The sequence below is a fragment of the Dipodomys merriami genome, unplaced genomic scaffold, assembly GCF_024711535.1.
Source record: "Dipodomys merriami isolate MVZ:Mamm:240054 unplaced genomic scaffold, mDipMer1.0.p SCAF_11, whole genome shotgun sequence".
Classification (NCBI taxonomy): domain Eukaryota; kingdom Metazoa; phylum Chordata; class Mammalia; order Rodentia; family Heteromyidae; genus Dipodomys; species Dipodomys merriami.
This window is the reverse complement of record NW_027202382.1, coordinates 34,257,943-34,273,327: the sequence shown is the minus strand read 5'-3', so window position 1 is coordinate 34,273,327 and position 15,385 is coordinate 34,257,943. Positions and strand designations below refer to the sequence as shown.

At 43.5% G+C, this 15,385-nt stretch overlaps 1 protein-coding gene and 1 long non-coding RNA gene across 3 annotated transcripts in view; one reads left to right on the top strand and one right to left on the bottom strand.

The window, feature by feature from the left end:
- Positions 1-1,259: 1,259 nt before the first annotated feature.
- LOC138816400 (uncharacterized) lies at positions 1,260-8,542 on the bottom strand. Of its 2 annotated transcripts, none has more exons than XR_011368664.1 (3): positions 8,486-8,542; positions 7,453-8,043; positions 1,260-2,835 (listed from the first exon to the last, which is right to left on the bottom strand). It is a non-coding gene; the product is annotated as an uncharacterized lncRNA (long non-coding RNA). The 2 variants fall into 2 exon arrangements; XR_011368661.1 differs by having other exon boundaries at positions 7,520-8,043.
- A 159-nt stretch (positions 8,543-8,701) lies between these two features.
- The window catches only part of Brinp1 (BMP/retinoic acid inducible neural specific 1), a 177,501-nt gene continuing 170,817 nt past the window's right edge, over positions 8,702-15,385 (top strand). The window contains exon 1 of the mRNA XM_070012560.1: positions 8,702-9,107. The gene's annotated coding sequence lies outside the window, so the exon portion shown is untranslated. The remainder of the gene's footprint in view (positions 9,108-15,385) is intronic.

The following is a 15,385-nucleotide window of genomic DNA, read 5'->3' as shown; positions in this document are numbered from 1 at the left end:
CTGTTCCACTTTTTATGTGCCTTCCCTTATTCTCCAAAATACAAACTAGCAAACAAGATGAAAGTAAAAGAAAACAAAGGCAACTAAAGGATGTCTCTTGTTTCCTTTTCTTGGAGTTCATTTCGTAGAATATTATTTTATATGATCTTCTGTCCATAGCTATCGGCCTTTGTCTACCCCCTCCTTTGCCTCTGTAAGTTAATGAGGAGGGTCCTGTATAAGTTATCATGTCCTAGTGTTATTTATTTATTTTAGTCATTCAGTGTATTTACTTGTAGCCTTATTGGCACATTCTAGTTACCACCAATGAGGGGAACCATATAGCCTATGTTTCTTTGGCTCCAGCTTACTTAATAAATTTTTTTCCAAGACTTTCCATTTCCTTACAAATGTTACAATATCATTCTTTCTGATGCATGAATAGAATCCAATTGTATACATACACATATACATATATATATATATATATATATACATATATATCACATTTTCTTGACTCATCATCGCTGAGAGACATCTAGGTTGATTCCATATCTTGGCTATGGTAAACATTGATGTGCAACAAATCCTCATGAATTCAACATACTTAGGTCTGCCATTGTCATCTGTGGTTTGGTGTCCTCTTCTAAGTTCATTGGTTGTTGAAAGGATTTATTTCCACATGGTTGTAGAAATAAGGTTCCCATCCCCTGATTTGCTGTCAGCTGAGGGACACCTACATCTAAGGTCCACTCATCATTTCTTGTCCCTTGACTACCATATTCAGTATACAACCTGCAGAAACAGCTTCTTATACATTAGCTGGCAAGAATCGCTCAGCTTTTCCTCTTTTGCAGTCAGTAAAAGCTCTCTGCTTCTAAAAGGTAATGTGATTCCCTTGCTGAGGACAGTCTCCATTTCCCTATAGAAATGATATAATCACACTGATATCATTTTATTCACAGGTTTCATCAACTTTCAAAGAAGAGATGATTAAATAACGCCAAGGGTTATTGGAAGACAGTTTAGATGTTTGCCTGCTGCATAGATTGTGAACACTTGACCCCCATAATAAAAGGAAGAGCAATACTAATTGTTATTCACTTGGCTCCAAGTTTATTTCTCTACTAGACTATTACTGCAAGTAATCCTTCTGGCATGGATGACATCTGAAGCCTCTAAGACAGATGCTTCAAGCTTCTGTACATGAAATTCATGCACCTGAATGATCTTTCAGAATGCATTTGGTTAAAGAAAAAGTGACCAAAAAGAAAGCCCAATCCAATGGTTTAAATAGAAAGCATGCTTATTGTGTCAGAAAGTCAAGCATGTGGCTTATTTCAAAAATCTCAGGATCCACATTTCTCCACATTGCCTTCATTCCCAGCCAGACTTCCTTCATTGTGCTTGAAGCCCAGAACTTCTGTCTGGTTTTTACCACCTAAATATGTTCATTATCACTGATACAGTTAGTACTTTTTTGAGCTTTGTTGTATGCTTTTATTGTGAAAATTCTGTACAGTGGGGTTACAGTTACATGAGCAAGGTAATGAGTACATTTCCTATTGAGCATTGTTGCCTCCTCCTTTGTTTTCCCCCTACCATCCCTTCCCTCCCACCTCCACAACTACATCTCCCCCAGCTGAAGTTGTAAAGTTCATTTTCAACATAATGTTTTGTACATCTCATTGTTACAATGGGTCAACCTGTATCCTTATTTGAGCATTTTGGTTTTTTTCCCCTTCCCCTCCCTGAATTAGAGAAGTGTATATACAAAATGCCAGGCACCCACATCAAATACAGTGAAAACAGGGGTTATACCATGGGAACAGAACATACAGAGCAGCAATAAAAAATCACATGGTACATTATAAATACTTTAGAAACAATAGCAAGCAAGAAAGAAGATATTTGTGTCCTTATCTTGGGGTTCATTTTGCTTAATATCATCTTCTATGGCCATATGTAAATAGCTTTTGGCCTTTTCTGCTTGTCCTACACATGTACTAGTTATTGCAAATAAGGGAAACCATGGGATCTATGTTACTTTGGGCCTGGATTACTTCACTTAATATAATTTTTCCAAGACTTTTCATTTCCTAACAAATGGGGCAATGTCATTCTTTCTGATGGAGGCATAGAATTCATATATATATATATATATATATATATATATATATATATATATATATATATATATATATATATATATCACATTTTCTTGGATATGGAACCAACCCAGATGCCCCTCAGTAGATGAATGGATCAGTTTTTAAGAATGGAGTAGTTTTAAGAAATGTTCCAACAAAGATCCTGAGCCTGGCTCTGATTGGATCAATTTGTATCAAATCCATTTCTTAATCGCAATGACTATTGATACCGAAAACTCTGGCCAAAACAACCCTCTAGCTTCAGGTCCTATGTCCTGAAGCTACGAGTAAGGTTGGCGTCTTTATATTGAAGTGTATGGAGCAAAAGACTTAACAGAGGCTTCCAAAGGGGAAATAAAGATTCTGTCAGCAGTGGAGGAAGATGGATCTGACGCAAGCAAAAGCTAAAAATAGCCTATATAGGGCTCCCCCTAGTGGTCCGTGGTGGAACATGTAAACTGCCTGGCAGGAGAAAAAGGGAAGGGTCTAAAAAATGTTAAAGATTATAAACAACCTCAAGTGCTTCACAGAGAAATAAAGGGAGAACCAGTCCACCAGCCGTTAGTCCAAGTTGTAGGTCTCCTATTGCAAAATGTTATCCAAATGCAAGTCATTCTTCGGCCCTGATATGAGGTTTTCTCTTCTGCACAATGCTGGGTCACTCTTCATCTTAAATCATTGAAGAAGAAAAAAAAAAAAAGCAAGTCTGCAAAGAACAGGAAAGAGCAAGGTATAAAGTATCTGAGATTTCACAAAGCTTTACCTACACTGAATTATTAATTCAAATAGGATATTGAATGTGTTTGCAATAAGGATATCTCTTGAATCTCAAACAACAAAATAATATTTTTGAACTCCTATTCTCACACCCTTTTACAATCCTATATCAGCAGGGTAAAGTCTGGTCAGGCTTATGGTTACAGAAGTGAAACTTTGGAAATACGGAAGGGAATGGGAAAAGGGAGAGAATGCAAGCTATGCATGCCTAGCAAAACCAGTTTGCCTGTATTCATGTTCAAACACATCCATTCCTATGGCTGGGAGTCTTATGGGGAAACAAGACAGGGGCAGCTAGCAGTCAAGGAGTTAGAAGGTAGCAGCATGGCTACAGAATATCAATATGTTTGCTGGAAGATCATAGCCAATGTCTGGGAATACCAAGAACAGTGTTGACATATGAAAATAACCAATATTAAGGACAGTGCAGTGTGTTGCAGACTCAAAAGAGACAGAATATGCTGAAGATTGAAAGGATTGGAAAAAAGCCTCTGTTTGTTGAATGATACACAATTGGCCATGACCACATAAAGGGATAAATAGAATCTTTATCAAATGCTCTGCTCTTGTATCAGGGAGTCCTGTGTCTAGTATATAAAATTTGAGATAATTTAACTTTTCTGTACTCTGTTTTCTGTCATTTGAAAGTGGGTGTGATAACCATAGTCGCAGTAACAGCACAGAGGTATTTAAATGGTTAAATGAATTCATGTCTGTGAAGCACACAGGGGGTAAACACTGAGACATGGGGACTAATTCATACATTTCCATTGTGCCTTTAGCTACCCAAGCTCTCATCATGAATGTATCTTTTATGTCTGTGAGTTTTAATTTTGTTAAACAAATAATGTCATTGTTAATTATTCCATTACAATGATGATACACGTTATGAAGGAGATATTTGCGTCTTTGTCTGGGGGCCAAGGAAATGACATTTACAATGAAGGCTGAGACAGACTTTGCTAGCATGAAAGTCTAGGGAAAGAAAGGCCTTGGTGAGCTCCAGCAGGGGGAAGGGAGATGTGATTGGAGAAAGAACATTGGAGATAGATCACATATAACTTTGTACACAGAGTAGAATGTACTTTATGCTCATCGACATGGTAAAAGAGGTGGCACATGAGCTCAGTATTTGAGGAGAGGTCAGATGTCTTTGTTCGGGTTTCAATGATTACTGGAGAAGAAAAGACATGATGGTAGAGGAACCATCATGAGTAAGGGCACATAAGAGTGTCAGAAGCCAGGTACTAAGAACCAGGAGAACAGTTACTTTTTTCCTGACAGAGAAAGCACAGGATGATAAAGAGACATATTACCCTGCAAGATAGTAAGGCACCCAGGGACCAGGTGATGGAAGGCATTCGATTCTTGGCAGAACAGTTCTGACTCTGGTATGCAGTTAAACATCCACCAGGTTTTGGACACATGGAATGATGAATGAGAATTTTATTTTCAACAAAACTGCATCAGCACAACTTTGGGTGCAATGAGAAGAGGAAGGGAGGAATGAGGGAGGAGAGAAACAGATGAGGAGCCAAATAGTATTTTTTTCTTTTACTCAGTGAGGAGATGTGCAGATCAATCAAGATGAAAGACACGAAAGGCTTGGATGTCTCTGACATACAGCAACTACTCAGTAAATATTAGTTCTTATGAATCTGACTATTACAAAGACTGGATAAAGCAGCTCTGGGTAGCTACAACATGCTATTCCTTATGCAGAAGTAAATTCTTTTCCTGTAGCTTTCCCAGAAGTTCCTAAAGATTTAACATGCTAGCTAGATTTAACATCACATGCTGTGATGGCTTCTTTTGATTATGTAGGAATAAATAAGTATGGTTTTGCTGTGGGCTCTAGATACTTGAAGATACAAACCAGGCAAGTCATACCAGCTCTCATTCATTAGGCACTTAAGAAATGCAGACATCCTCGTGTAGTTATTCAGGCTGTTCTGAACCCAATGTACCTCAGATTAAGGGATTTTTAACTCTGGTAAGGTTTAGCCTGAGTTGTAAACTTAAGCTTTGGAGGCAGCAGCAGGTGCTCAGAGTCTTTCACAAACAGGACAAAAAGTTATCTTTATTTAAGGAAGAGAAGGTAGAACCTTCATCTTAACTTCTGTGCATTTATCTATATCTTTCCTCTATTTCCAGACCAACAAAAAACCTGTTTGTTTGCTTATTCACTTCCTCAATGGTTTTTCTTTTTCCATTTCCTTCAGCTCAAATTTAAATGAAGCAATCTATAAAATTGAAGGTCAGGTGGGATGCTGGAAAAGTCATCTGTTCTGGAGGTGCTGAAGCTGACTTCCATGAATAGACATTTATTAATAAGATTGGCACCGAAGAATTCAATAAAATTCCACGTAAAATATTGTGGATATTTTTGTAATCACATTCTTTTTCACAACCCAGAAGTTATACGGTAATTGTCAAGTTCTTAAAATGAGCCATGACTCTAAAAAAGAAAAATAGTGTCCATCGTTCATCTAATCCATCTCAGCAAGAATGGAATGATGTGAAACACCTCTTTTTTTTAAAGAAATAAATGCCACTGGATAAATATGAGAATCACCCCCCAAGATCTACAGGCAAGAAGTTCTTTCCTAAGTCTACCCTAATCCGTTGGTAAGTCCTCCCTACGCAATCCCTTGGTAAATTCAGTAGAAATAGCAAACAGCTGCTCACCAACACCCACCCCAAAGAAAGAACAAGACATTTCTCACATATCTCAAGCTGCCTTAAATGTTCTTTCTTTGGCAGAGAAGAAAAAAAAAGAAATATATTTTTGGCCTCTAAACCTTTCCCCACCGTGTAGATTTCTGCAAAAATGTTATCCATATGCTTCTGATTGCTTTCTCCAGAAGTCATTAGCAATGCTTTGCACTCGGAACTTTTCTGATGACCAAGGAGTCTTTGGGGACATTTTTTTTAATGGCCCTCTTAGCCTTCTTTCATAGAAACAGGGAAACTAAATAGAGCCAAATGCAAATGAACTAAGAACTGGAAAGGTTGGAGTTATATGCAAAACTCAGAAGCCAGCCAGCTCTGGTGAGCCTTAAATCTGTCCATGTAAAGCTCTCACCTTCTCTGGGCGACAACGGCTACTAAATCCTCTATGGGCACAGATTGGGCCATAGTCTCAGACACTGAAGTTTGTATTTAGCGCGGGGCGCAGCAACTCTATTAAATCTCAATATCTTCCTATGACCCTAGGGCTTCCTGATTAGTCCCTGAAGATAGAATAAAAATGTTGGTCTCGAATATGGATGTAGAATTCCTGAATTCATTTCCTGTGGACTTCACTGTATCTTGGCATGCCACTCAAGTTTTTTTTTCCAGGACTTGTCTTTTATTATATAACAATGTGGTGCTATTGGCTATGCCTTATCATAAAACATTTAAGACATAACCAAACACGTTCTGTGCCTAATAAAACTTCACCAATTCTCTGGGCTCTCTTTTTCTCTCTAACTGTAGTTGTATCTCAGAAAGGCTGTGTGTTTCCTGACTGAAATATTTGCTTTATGGGATTGGAGGAGAGAGACAATAAAATGTTCTACAGTATAAAATCTTCTCCTTTTCGGATACTAATTTTGAGGAAAGAGCTAGGAAGAGGAAGCCCTCAGTACCTTGGTTTTATTTGAAGCTGCCCTAATTAGTTGTTTTGCTTATTATTTTTCAAGAAGGCATTACCAGCAAGCCTGTTGTCATGTAGTTTTGATGAATAAGAAGTCTTTGAGTCGGGGGATGCTGGAGACACAGAGAAAATGGCATGGAGAAATAAAGGTAGGAAAGGGAAGGCAGAGAGGAATGAATGAATGAGAGAGATGGAGAGACAGAAAGGGAGAGAGACGAGGGGAGAGGGGAAGAGGGGGAGCAACAGAAAGAGACAGAAAGAGAAAGTTTAGAGGAATAAGGGGAGAGAGAGCATCCTCTGTCTTCTATTGACATGCATGAGAGAAGTAGGTTGGAATCAAAGCCAGAGTTTCCTGAGGAAATGCTGGTCAGTATCTGAGCCTGGGACAGAGGCTAAGAGAAAGGAAACAAACAAAACTTGCAGAAACAAAAGGAGGAAGAGGTTCCCCCCAGGCAGGATGTAAAACCCTGGGATGGTCAGTGGCCTGAGAGCTGTCCATGGTGCTGACCTTCGCTCCCCTAGAAGAGGAAGCTGAAGCGGGGCTCAGAACAGCCTGCCTCTGGCCTCTTTCTCTTCTCCAGACACCCAGTGCTCACTCAGACTATCTTAAGAACTCTACCTGTCCTACTCTCGTTCTCCCTTCTTCATTAATTGCCTAACCTTCTCAAGTTCTCAGTCCATCATGCAAGCATTTCTCTTACACTTAGTTTCCAGACTCCTTTCCCTCCAATTAGTTGTCTGACTCGTAGGTCTTCCTAGCGGTCACCTTTCTCTCTTACAATCCTCTGGATAACAGCAGCAGCAACAACAACAAAAAAGATTATTTATAGTAGAGATCGGTGTAGCAGAACGCATGCATGGCATATTCACTGCGTGGGAGGTATCACATTAAGTGCTTTTACATACATTAATTCACTCAACTTCCATCATAATTCACTTAAATTCTATCAGGCCGATGAGAGTTGAAGCTTACAGGAGAAGTAATTTGGCCAAGACTGCATAGCAACAAGATTCCAACCCCTCCAGAGCCGACACCGCTTACGGAATCTGAGTTCCAGGAGATTCTTCAATGCTTTCTCCATTATAGCTTCCCTGCCCGCTCCGCTCCATCTGGTAGCTTGCTCCCCATTCCCCTTGTTTATCATCTTCACGAGGCTGGAAATCTGCACCTCCGGTGATGCAGTTTAAGCCAGCAGCAAAGTAAAAAGTCAGTGGACACAGGGAACGTGTGCTGGGGGAGCACTGGGTGGGGTGAGGGGCCTACTCTGACTGGTTCAGAGGCCCAGCCTCAGCCAGCCCTCTGCTCCCGCAACCCCAGGCAGAATGCAGGGGGGTGGGGGGTCTCGCAGGCTCTCCATATCCATGCTTTAGTCCCTCTCACTGTGATTTCTGGTGGTCCCCAGAGAACTTTGGAGTTCCTTTCAGCTTCCCTCTCCCACATCCTGCCCACGTAGGAGAAGCACTCGCTTCCTTCTGGGAGGTTCGGTGGGTTGTCGCCTATGCGCAGAGAGAAAACAGTCTCAAAGACTCCAGAGAGATATAGATAAATAGAGATAGAAAGACAGAGAGAGACAGAGACAGAGAGAGACAGAGACAGACAGACAGAGAGACAGACACAACCCGACCTATATAAGGGTGGAGCGGGGAGGGGGTGCGCCTCCCTCAGACAAATTCTGCACCTCGATATATCCACACAGACACCCCTTACTCAGAAACACCCCAGGTACACACTGGCCAACGCGCTGCGCGCGCACACACACACACACACACACACACACACACACACACCCATCCCGCACCCCCTTTCCCAGACCCGTGAGACTCCGCAGTGCCTCAGCCTCAGCCCACCCACCCAGGCCGTCCCCCCCCCCCCCCCCCCGCAGGCGTTCACCTTCCCTCCCTCCTCTCCTCCTCTCCCTCCTCCGCCTAAAAGATGTACCAAACCCTCCTTGGAATCAACCGGGGATGCTGGGGCTTCTCCTTCCCACCCCCCACCCCCACCCCTGCCTCTCCCCTCCTCCCGGGAGCCTCTCCCCCATTCATTTTCGGCCTGGCGGCTTCCAAGCCCCGCCCCAGCCGAGCCCGGCCCCCGCCGCCGCTCCCCGCCCGCCGGGGGAGCACGGCGCGCGCTCGGCCCTCGCTCTCCATTCGCCAGGCGCCGCGCTCCACTCCGGGTCCCCACGGCTGCGAACTGATCTGGCTGCGGGGAGGGAGGGGGGAGAGGAGGAGAGCGCTGGCGAGCGAGAGAGAGAACGAGCCCGAGAGGAGAGAGAGAGAGAGCGCGAGCTGGGAGCAAGAGAGAGGGAGAGGGAGAGAGCCGGGAGGCAGACGGAGTAGTGACCGCCTTCTGCAGCCGGCATTCATGCCTGTCCTCGGGACGAGCCAAGGGGACTTTAGGGCTGAGTATGAGCCAGGCTGCTAGGAGCCAGGTACCCCTACGCCCGCAGTCCCCGCGCCGTCCCCGGTATGCGAGCTGGACGCAGGGTTCTCCCAACTTCCCATCCAGACGAATAAAAAGCGTCCGCCCGCAGTTCTCCGCCCGGGACGGACATTGACTCCAGGTAAGGCGGCGCCGGCCCCGGCGCAGAAAGCCTGCAACCGCTCGCTCTGCCCTTGCTGCGGGATGGAGGGGGGCTGGAGGGGGGCCGGACCGCAATCGGGGCGCCCTCGCCTTCCCCGCCCTTCCCCCCTTCCCCTCCCAGCACCCACCACATCCCAGCTGCTTCCTCTGGCCGCCAAGTCTACTCAGGTTGGCTTGGGCCGGGGAGAGGGGGGGAAAGGGGGTTGCCGGAGGGGAGGGGGGTGTCCCCCAGTACCTGGGGCTCGAAGGGTTAAATGCGGGTTTTTAGTAAGTCGTGTGCATTTTCCACCCTCCACCCGTCCCCCTCCGACCCCGCGCGCTCCCGACATGGGCACCATGGAGGAACTTGATGATGTGGTGGTGGTGTGAGTGTATGTGTGGGCGTCCTTTGCTTGTGATGCTTGGTGTGTGTGTGTGTGCTTGCGTGGTGTGTGTGTGTGTGTGTGTGTGTGTGTGTGTGTGTGTGTGCTCAGGGGAAGGGGCAAAGAGAGAGGTCCTATAACCTACTTACAGCTCGTTGTGTGTATGTGTGTGTGTGTGTGTGTTTGTGTGTGCATGTTTGTATGTATGCGTTTGTGTGTCTTTTCAATTAGGTCTCTCCCCAGTCTACACGGAAGGATCTTGTACTACAGGATCACGTAGCTATCAGGAAATCCTCTCTTTGGGCTTCCTCTTGAGCCTCCGAGGCTAGGGATCTGGGGATATGGAAGGCATCGAATGAAGCCCATTTAGAGGGTACCCTTGAAGGAAAATTCCTCCAAAAGATTGGAATCCTGCCTGCACACTCGGACCTGACGTTAAATAAATAAGAAAGAGACCAGGTCCAAAGCTCCATGCGAAGGAGAGGCTGTGGCTTTAAATTCCACTCCAGGATTCGGATGGGAACTGAGAGCCTCTGGGTTAGCTGGAGATGGGAGAAAAGGGAAGCCAGGGTTAGTGGAGTCAGAAATGAGCTCCCTGGCAGCACCTCCTGCTTCTTGTGTTTTGGGGAGGCGAGAGGGAGGATCTGAGCAAGTTTGTGTGGATCCTCTCAGGGGAAAGTGTCCCCAGGGGACATGGCACAGTTCAGCATGGTCCTACAGGGTCTCAGGGACATTTCATCCGGGGGCAGGAGATGGACAGGACCTAAGACAGAGTCTTCTCTTCGCGAGCTCAGCCAGGCTTGGGGGAGCCCCCAGGGAATCTCTTCTAAAACTATTACCTCCCAGTGGCTCCACTGGAGTTAGGAGGATACTGGGCAAAAGCAGATGAGTGAGTGTGTGTGTGTGTGTGTGTGTGTGTGTGTGTGTGTGTGTGTGTGTGTGTGTGTGTGTGTGTGTGTGTGTGTGCATTTCCATACAGAGGGACATCTACAGTTGGGGACGGTGGGCAGAGAATCCATGACAGAATGTGGTTGGTAATTGAGTTAAATTGTTGTCTGGTTTGTATCTTCTTTCTCTCTCTTGCCAAGGGTAGAGGGCTATGGGAAGGTCTGTTAAGAAGACAGTTTGGGTGTTTAAAGCCCTCTTTCTGATTTTCCCTGCCTTTTATTTAGGAGTCTCCATGGTTAAGTCCTTTGGCCACTGTGGCTATGGTAGCGTTGGGCTTAGGCTCTAAGGCCAGCCATTGATTTGATTCCCGGCTGTCTCTTAAAGGCTTATCCTACTCAGCAAAAAACGCTGAGTTTTACTGCTGTTTAGCATGGCTTCCACACTCGGCAGCTCTCTTACTTTCTCAAGGTAAGCGGCAGCTGCTCGTGCTTTCTGCCCATGGGCAGTGAAGCTAGAAGACAGGCTGAGAGATGAGATGATGGTGGTTTCACAGCAGCTTCTGGAAGGAAGCACCGAAAAGGCCTCTGGAAAAGGGCTAGACATAGACATACTTGCCTCCAAAAGTATCTCTGTGCGTGTACCTATGTGCCTTTTAGGGAAGAGAAAAGCAGGCAAACATCTCTGCAGAAGCCTGTCTTGGCGGTGGGGTAGGGTGGGTTGCTGATGGCTGATCTACCTGCAGACACTTGCAGACATACCGTTCTCTGGCTACAGGCTGATCCCTGGGGCTGAAAGTCTTCCTATGTGGCCACAGTCACGGCCACGGCCAAGGCCAAAGGAACAGCCAGAGAATCTATGTCTGAACACTTGGGTTAGAACCTAGCTTCCTGGTTCATTTTGTGTGTGTGTGTGTGTGTGTGTGTGTGTGTGTGTGTGTGTGGTGGGGGGTGGATGGTGTTTGTAAAGGGAGAGGAAGAGACTCCCATGTTGGAATCTCTTTGGATTTCCTGTTTTCCCTTTCTTAGAGGATTGGAGCTGGAATTAATATTAACAAAGCAGGCAGACAGGACTTTGTGGCTCAGAGAGGGGATAAGGACTTCCCAGGATTCTCTAGTGAATTGGTGGCATACTGAAAACTGGAACTCAGGTTGCTTCTTTGCACTCTACTACTCTGCTCAGGAACTCACTCCTTAACCTACCACCATGCTTCCATTCAAGACACAGTTTGTTTTCCTTCATCAAACTTCTCATCTCTGAGATATATTTCTGACCTTCTTCATGTGGAAATAGGACCCCAGAGAGAAAGGGTCCAATATGTCTATTTTCCCTCTCCCCTCCCTCTCTGCCTTGCTCTCCCCATCTCTCTCTCTCTCTCTCTCTCTCTCTCTCTCTCTCTCTCTCTCTCTCTCTCTCTCACACACTCACACACACACACAAAGAGAAAAAGAGTAAAAGCAAAAGGAAATTCTCTAATACCTTCTGATAATTACACCCAAGCAGGGACTTAATACTGAGTAGGACTATAAAACAAAACCCAGCAAAGAATCTGGACTCTACCTAAGTCTTTACTAAGGAAAACTTTTCTTTCTAGAAAGCAGTGTGCTCACCCATTAAAGCAAATACCTGAAGCAAATTGATTTCTTTATATTAATTAGAATCTTACCTCTGTACATTCATTTATATTGCAGGTACAGGAGAATATGAAGACTCACATGCATGCATTCCTTTGTACACATATATCCATGCACAGAGGCACCCTCTACATTTCCCCCAAAGAGAATTGCAGCCTTCAGACAAAACTGAGGTTTCCAAATGTAAAGGCATCACTCAAGACTGGATATAGCTCCTGGGAAGTGGAAATATAAAGCACTTTGAATCAGAGAACCTTGACAATTTGGAGTGAGGCGCATTCACAGTATTCTCCCTTGTATTCTAGGTGCTCTTTTTGGGGTACAGGCAAGTTAGTAGGGAAAAAAATATTCTTGGTTTTTGGCCCATGTGCAATAAAGCCTTTTTCCACGTAGGGTTTTCCGGGACTGGATAGCACTTTAGCTCCCAGAAGGGGGAGCTGTGACTCCATTTCAACTGAGGAGAAACTGCTTAGAGATTCCAAATCAGCTGTTGGGCTCCTCTTGAGCTTAGAAGGCCCAGCTCAGGCTATAATAAACATATATTTGGAGCAGTTTAGGTGGGGATAGTAAAAATACTCTTCTCTACTCCATTCAAGTGCAACACCTCCTTCTTAGTGCTTCTAAGTTCATGTTATTGACTGAAAAGTCCTCTATTTCTCCCAAAAGGTCTTTCAGTTGGATAAGGCTACATATTATTTTCTTTATTTGTGTTCTTTCTCCCTTCTACCCCCACTCAGTTTCTTAGATGAAGTTACTCTTACATATCAATAAAACTAAGGTTTTATACACCATACCCTTCTTCTCTCATTGTTTTTGCTTTACTGAAACCCAAGGCTTCACACATCAGCTACTGAGCCACATTCACAAGATGGAGGTCATGCGAAGGGGACAGATCTTCCTGTGTCACTCTTCTAGTCATCCCCTCCTTATTTTCCATTCTAATCCCTTGTTAATAAAGATAGTGAGCATCTTTATCATTCTTTTCACTACCTTCTACCTCTTTCTACTTTGTTTAACTCAAATACCCCTTCCAAATAATCTTTCCCCAAACCTTATTTTATCAGTAATGTCTCTCCTCCATATGTCAATGTAGTTTTGTCAGAAACTCTCTTTAGCTTTTGTCTCAATTTGATTTGCAATATAGCTCCATTGGAAGACAGTTTTAGTATGTTTTGTATGTTTCAGTATGCTTTTCTTAGGAGTTTTTTTTTTCCTATCTTTAGGGACTGACACACAGTGTTGCTCTGTCAATGTTTGCTTTTGCATTTCACGTCCAGTTTTCAGCAGCAACTGTCATTTCATGCTCTGTCTCTGCCTCTCACTCTTCTAACAATGGCTTCATATTTGCTCAAAGCAATGCCATCATGGCTTCAAAAGCACACCACTTATACCAACAATGTAGGAAGAAGGGTGAGGATGCAGTCAGGTAAAGTTGGAACTGAAAGTTGCCCCCTGCTCTGTGCCAGGATCTTTAGTTTTGTTCTCTCCCTTTATCTCTTTGCTCACCCAGGAAGGCAGATTCAGCACCCCCATGCAGAAGAGGAAAGTGAAGCTCATACCGGTTCCTTTTACTGTTCAAGGTCACATAACCCACAGAGACAGAAAACTAAGTCCCCCCTACCTAAACTTTGCTCTTCCAGTGTATAATTGAGTTAAAAAGATAGCCAAGGAGACTTGTCTGTCCGTAGACCATGAAGGTGCCATGTTGCTAGATTAAAAAGAAATCTCAATGGTTTCCCTGAGGTTTATCTAAAAACAAACAAATCAAGAAACAAACCTCTGAGGAATTTTCAATAATGGACTTTTTCCTCTTTGTTGAAGAATCAAAAAAACAAAAAAATATTTTTGAACAGGCATATAATAAATCAGCTTCTCAGTTGTATTTTTTTAAAATTATATTTTATTGTAAAGATACTGTACAGAGGGGTTACAGCTCCATGAGTAAGACAATGAGTATATTTTTGTCAAGCATTGTTACCCCCTCCCTTGTTCTCCCAGGAGTCCAGTCCTTCCCTCCCCCACCTCCCTCCCTCCTCCCCTCCTCCCTCTCCCAGTTGTAAAGTTCATCTCCAATATACCTTCTTGTTGGTATCATTGTTGCAGTGGGTCTTTCTGTGTCCTTGGTTTAGCATTAAGTTATTCCCTTTCCCCTCCCCAAATTAGGCAAATGTATATACAAGATGCAGGGTACCAAAATCAAGTATAGTGACAACAGCGGATATATTATAGACCAACAGTGAGTTCATGACCACACAAAGACCCTATGTTGTATTTGGAGAGATTCATAGGCTAGTTCCCTATTTGGGCCCTAAATCTGCCTTTTGTCTGTAAGCCTCTGAAGTTACACAGATTTAAATTATTTTCTTTTTTAGTTACTGGTTCTTTATATACCATGAAAGTATGTTCATGTCACCCTACATGTTCGCTCATAAATAGAAGCTTGCATTTCCACAGCAGTATCTCCTGTGACATTTATTTAGAAACTCCTTCCCATGTCAATATGGTTCTGTGACCCTTGTTGAGTTCATCATTCTTTTAGGGGAGGGAGCAAAAGGCCTTAAGTTGGGTGACAGTTAAAAGAAAACATTTGTTCATGCAATTATTCAGTAAATAGCTTTTGGGTGTCTATTAGTTGGCAACTCTTTAAGTTAGTGTCATCAAATAGAACTTTCTGGAACAATGAAAATGTTCTCTGCTGTCTAACCTAGCAAACTATTAATCCCATGTTACTACTAAGCACTTGAAGCATGGCTATTGTTATTTTATTTAATGCTATCGATTTTAAATTTTAATATGTAGACATGTTAGCCAGTGACGATTACATTATAGACCGTGCTGGTCTAGACATTAGAAATGTAGATTGATTGGGTTTCTATTTTCAATGGAGCTTGGACTGAGTGGAGAGAGATGGATAACAAAGGAACAAGCAAATAGACAAGCTAGTGCATTCATTTATTATTAAATGTCAGGAAATAATTGGGGAATGGTGTTAGAAAAGAATGTGAATGGTACAGCTTTAGACAGGTTAGTCATGAAAAGCCTTTACTGAGGAAGTCATTTTATACCCATGATTTAAATGAGAACAAGCCAGCCATGTTTGGTTATATGAAAGGAAGAATATTAGAGGCTGAGATAACAAACATAAATGGAGTTATTACACAGGGGAAGAGTCAGAAAGCATAAATGATGGGTTACAATGCAGCATGGCCAAAGCTTTGAAATGAGGAGAGTGACATGAGAGGTGTAAGCTCAGTCAAATCACAACGGGTTTGAAGCCCTCCACATCTTTCCTTTGACCGTATTCCTAGTGGGGAGTGTGAAGATTGAAGACAGTTCGAAAACTCACAGAAGGTCATCATTAGATATTCTCCCTGGAT